The sequence below is a fragment of the Panulirus ornatus genome, chromosome 12, assembly GCF_036320965.1.
Source record: "Panulirus ornatus isolate Po-2019 chromosome 12, ASM3632096v1, whole genome shotgun sequence".
Taxonomy (NCBI): domain Eukaryota; kingdom Metazoa; phylum Arthropoda; class Malacostraca; order Decapoda; family Palinuridae; genus Panulirus; species Panulirus ornatus.
In genome coordinates, this window is record NC_092235.1 from 36,593,428 (window position 1) to 36,599,427 (window position 6,000).

Sequence of the window (6,000 nt, forward strand, 5' to 3'; positions counted from 1 at the left end):
TGTGGAAGAAGAAAGTTAAGAGTAAATGTGAATAAGAGCAAGGTTATTAGGTACAGTAGGGTTGAGGGTCAAGTCAATTGGGAGGTGAGTTTGAATGGAGAAAAACTGAGGAAGTGAAGTGTTTTAGATATCTGGGAGTGGATCTGGCAGCGGATGGAACCATGGAAGCGGAAGTGGATCATAGGGTGGGGGAGGGGGCGAAAATCCTGGGGGCCTTGAAGAATGTGTGGAAGTCGAGAACATTATCTCAGAAAGCAAAAATGGGTATGTTTGAAGGAATAGTGGTTCCAACAATGTTGTATGGTTGCGAGGCGTGGGCTATGGATAGAGTTGTGCGCAGGAGGATGGATGTGCTGGAAATGAGATGTTTGAGGACAATGTGTGGTGTGAGGTGGTTTGATCGAGTGAGTAACGTAAGGGTAGAAGAGATGTGTGGAAATAAAAAGAGCGTGGTTGAGAGAGCAGAAGAGGGTGTTTTAAAGTGGTTTGGGCACATGGAGAGGATGAGTGAGGAAAGATTGACCAAGAAGATATATGTGTCGGAGGTGGAGGGAACAAGGAGAAGAGGACGACCAAATTGGAGGTGGAAAGATGGAGTGAAAAAGATTTTGTGTGATCGGGGCCTGAACATGCAGGAGGGTGAAAGGAGGGCAATGAATAGAGTGAATTGGAGCGATGTGGTATACCGGGGTTGACGTGCTGTCAGTGGATTGAATCAAGGCATGTGAATCGTCTGGGGTAAACCATGGAAAGCTGTGTAGGTATGTATATTTGCGTGTGTGGACGTATGTATATACATGTGTATGGGGGGGGGGTTGGGCCATTTCTTTCGTCTGTTTCCTTGCGCTACCTCGCAAACGCGGGAGACAGCGACAAAGTATAATAAGAAAGTAAAAGTCCTCTTTTCCTACATATACCATATTATCTCACCATGCCCCATGTGAGACCTTACTTTGATAATGTAAAGCAGTTCTGGGAACTACTCTAGAATGCAAACATACAAAGATAACAAATATAAAATCTGACTAGAAATATTTCCAGGAGAGAGGGACTAAGAATGTTAAATCTGCATTACCTAGAAAGACATTAAGTGATAGGCAACATGATCAGAGCACAAAAGTGATGGGAGCCGAATCAAGGGGATATCAATAAAATATAAAGCACTCACTTTAGTGAGAATTGACAATATTGGTTTTAAACCTGAAAAGTACAAAGTAAAAATAAATGTATGAAAACAATGGTGTAAAAACATAGTTTCTAATGAGTAGTATAAGTTGCCTTATAGAAGTGTGCAAATCAACAAAGAGTTTCAGGCACAGACTGATGCCTACATGACCAGATTCTTAAAGATCTAAAACCATGGCATTACATCAACAGAAAGATCACAAAATGCAATCATAAACTTCAAAACAGAAGAAAGATAAACTGTAATTATAAAGTTCATTAGTGTACTGGCTCTCCTATGGCATATGTATACTTAGCCAAACTTTCTGCGATGCTTTTGTATTTTACTGCATCTCGTTCCATATGGTACCAGTTTTTGTGTTCTCTGAACACTATACTATCAATAAAAAATATAATCACTCACTATCTAATGCTAGTATAGGGACGTTACTGGATCAGTAATTTACCAATCTTAACTTTTCCACGGTACAATGATGAGATCTTGCTGCCCCTATTGCCTGTACAATGATGAGATCTTGCTGCCTCTTCTGCCTGTACAATGATGATATCTTGCTGCCTCTACTGCCTGTACAATGATGAGATCTTGCTGCCTGTACAATGATGAGATCTTGCTGCCCCTATTGCCTGTACAATGATGAGGTCTTGATGCCCCTATTGCCTGTACAATGATGAGATCTTGGTGCCTCTACTGCCTGTACAATGATGAGATCTTGCTGCCTCTACTGCTTGTACAATGATGAGATCTTGCTGCCTCTATTGCCTGTACAATGGTAAGATCTTGCTGCCTCTACTGCCTGTACAATGATAAGATCTTGCTGCCTCTACTGCCTGTACAATGATGAGATCTTGCTGCCTGTACAATGATGAGATCTTGCTGCCTCTACAATGATGAGATCTTGCTGCCTCTACTGCCTGTACAATGATAAGATCTTGCTGCCTCTACTGCCTGTACAATGATGATATCTTGCTGCCTCTACTGCCTGTACAATGATGATATCTTGCTGCCTCTACTGCCTGTACAATGATAAGATCTTGCTGCCCCTACTGCCTGTACAATGATAAGATCTTGCTGCCTCTACTGTCTGTACAATGATGATCTTGCTGCCTGTACAATGATGATATCTTGCTGTCTCTACTGCCTGTACAATGATAAGATCTTGCTGCCTCTATTGCCTGTACAATAAGATCTTGCTGCCTCTGCTGTTTGTACAATGATAAGATCTTGCTGCCTCTACTGCTTGTAAAATGATTATCTTGCTGCCTGTACAATGATGATATCTTGCTGCCTCTACTGCCTGTACAATGATGATATCTTGCTGCCTCTACTGCCTGTACAATGATGATATCTTGCTGCCTCTACTGCCTGTGCAATGATAACATCTTGCTGCCTCTACTGTTTGTACAATGATAAGATCTTGCTGCCTCTACTGCTTGTACAATGATGATCTTGCTGCCTGTACAATGATGATATCTTGCTGCCTCTACTGCCTGTACAATGATGATATCTTGCTGCCTCTACTGCCTGTACAATGATAAGATCTTGCTGCCTCTACTGTTTGTACAATGATAAGATCTTGCTGCCTCTTCTGCTTGTACAATGATGATCTTGCTGCCTCTACAATGATGAGATCTTGCTGCCTCTACAATGATGAGATCTTTCTGCCTCTACAATGATGAGATCTTGCTGCCTCTACAATGATGAGATCTTGCTGCCTCTACTGCCTGTACAATGATAAGATCTTGCTGCCTCTATTGCCTGTACAACATTAACTACATTCTCAAAAATAAACGAGGTGATTCTCTTTATCTCTCACTACATTGGATTTTCAACCATTACAGCTTATTCATATAAACAATCAACCATTCAAAATGGTTTTAACTGACAATATAGAAGCAATGCAGACGACACTGGACATTGTCTCACAGCTGCTAACGTTAACAATCATAACAGCAGTTAGTACTAACCATCGTTATGCTCTCCCACAATGACCACATATTTCTCGGGTCCAATAACGGATATGAACATCTCCAAACCACAAACAAGTCACTTGGTACCAGTTTCAGTGATAAACCAACACATTTAAACGTTGAATGAAATTACCGTTCGTCTGCATCCGGATTACATGGTCCCTCTTTTATCGTTCCTTTAGCTTAGTATTTAATACTTATGACTCGTCCTCAACCGCTCATTCCTTTACCCTTTCTTACCTTATTGATAACTCTGATCTTTACATGCTATTTTGTTGTTACTTGGTGCTTTAAAGAATATGCTTACTGCTTCACGAAATTTGAGTAATAAATTATTCTATATATATATATATATATAAATATATATATATATATATATATATATATATATATATATATATATATATATATATATATATATATATATATATATATATATATATATATATATATATATATATCTTTTTCTTTCATACTATTCGCCATTTCCCGCATTAGCGAGGTAGCGTTAAGAACAGAGGACTGGGCCTTTTAGGGAATATCCTCACCAGGCCCCCTTCTCTGTTCCTTCTTTTGGAAAATAAAAAAGAAAAAAAAAATTGAGAGGGGAGGATTTCCAGCCCCCCGCTCCCTTCCCTTTTAGTCGCCTTCTACGACACGCAGGGAATACGTGGGAAGTATTCTTTCTCCCCTATCCCCAGGGATATATATATATATATATATATATATATATATATATATATATATATATATATATATATATATATATATATATATATATGTGTGTGTATATATATATATTATTATTATTATTATCATTATAATACTTTGTCGCTGTCTCCCGCGTTTGCGAGGTAGCGCAAGGAAACAGACGAAAGAAATGGCCCCCCCCCCCATACACATGTATATGCATACGTCCACACACGCAAATATACATACCTACACAGCTTTCCATGGTTTACCCCAGACGCTTCACATGCCCTGCTTCAATCCACTGACAGCACGTCAACCCCGGTATACCACATCGCTCCAATTCACTCTATTCCTTGCCCTCCTTTCACCCTCCTGCATGTTCAGGCCCCGATCACACAAAATCTTTTTCACTCCATCTTTCCACCTCCAATTTGGTCTCCCTCTTCTCCTTGTTCCCTCCACCTCCGACACATATATCCTCTTGGTCAATCTTTCCTCACTCATCCTCTCCATGTGCCCAAACCACTTCAAAACACCCTCTTCTGTTCTCTCAACCACGCTCTTTTTATTTCCACACATCTCTCTTACCCTTACGTTACTCACTCGATCAAACTACCTCACACCACACATTGTCCTCAAACATCTCATTTCCAGCACATCCATCCTCCTGCGCACAACTCTATCCATAGCCCACGCCTCGCAACCATACAACATTGTTGGAACCACTATTCCTTCAAACATACCCATTTTTGCTTTCCGAGATAATGTTCTCGACTTCCACACATTCTTCAAGGCCCCCCAGGATTTTCGCCCCCTCCCCCACCCTAGGATCCACTTCCGCTTCCATGGTTCCATCCGCTGCCAGATCCACTCCCAGATATCTAAAACACTTCACTTCCTCCAGTTTTTCTCCATTCAAACTCACCTCCCAATTGACTTGACCCTCAACCCTACTGTACCTAATAACCTTGCTCTTATTCACATTTACTCTTAACTTTCTTCTTCCACACACTTTTCCAAACTCAGTCACCAGCTTCTGCAGTTTCTCACATGAATCAGCCACCAGCGCTGTATCATCAGCGAACAACAACTGACTCACTTCCCAAGCTCTGGAATGAGGTAAATAAAGTGCGTAAGACAAGGGAGCAAATGGGAACTTCGGTGAAGGGCGCAAGTGGGGAGGTGAAAACAAGTAGTGGTGATGTGAGAAGGAGATGGAGTGAGTATTTTGAAGGTTTGTTGAATGTGTTTGATGATAGAGTGGCAGATATAGGGTGTTTTGGTCGAGGTGGTGTGCAAAGTGAGGGAAAATGATTTGGTAAACAGAGAAGAGGTAGTGAAAGCTTTGCGGAAGATGATAAGCCGGCAAGGCAACAGGTTTGGATGGTATTGCAGTGGAATTTATTAAAAAAGGGGGTGACTGTATTGTTGACTGGTTGGTAAGGTTATTTAATGTATGTATGACTCATGGTGAGGTGCCTGAGGATTGGCGGAATGCGTGCATAGTGCCATTGTACAAAGGCAAAGGGGATAAGAGTGAGTGCTCAAATTACAGAGGTATAAGTTTGTTGAGTATTCCTGGTAAATTATATAGGAGGGTATTGATTGAGAGGGTGAAGGCATGTACAGAGCATCAGATTGGGGAAGAGCAGTGTGGTTTCAGAAGTGGTAGAGGATGTGTGGATCAGGTGTTTGCTTTGAAGAATGTATGTGAGAAATACTTAGAAAAGCAAATGGATTTGTATGTTGCATTTATGGATCTGGAGAAGGCATATGATAGAGTTGATAGAGATGCTCTGTGGAAGGTATTATGAATATATGGTGTGGGAGGAAAGTTGTTAGAACCAGTGAAAAGTTTTTATCGAGGATGTAAGGCATGTGTACGTGTAGGAGGAGAGGAAAGTGATTGGTTCTCAGTGAATGTAGGTTTGCGGCAGGGGTGTGTGATGTCTCCATGGTTGTTTAATTTGTTTATGGATGGGGTTGTTAGGGAGGTAAATGCAAGAGTTTTGGAAAGAGGGGCAAGTATGAAGTCTGTTGGGGATATATATATATATGTATATATATATATATATATATATATATATATATATATATATATATATATATATATATATATATATATATATATATATATATATATATATATATATT

General features: G+C 40.3%; 1 protein-coding gene across 3 annotated transcripts in view; it reads right to left on the reverse strand.

Moving 5' to 3' along the window:
* The window catches only part of LOC139752010 (uncharacterized), a 467,243-nt gene extending 463,948 nt beyond the window's left edge, over positions 1–3,295 (reverse strand). For 2 of the 3 annotated variants that reach the window (XM_071667787.1, XM_071667789.1), the window contains exon 1: positions 3,151–3,295. The gene's annotated coding sequence lies outside the window, so the exon portion shown is untranslated. Of the gene's footprint in view, positions 1–1,631 lie in introns of all 3 variants that reach the window. The other variant, XM_071667788.1, reaches the window with a different exon arrangement.
* Positions 3,296–6,000: the final 2,705 nt, after the last annotated feature.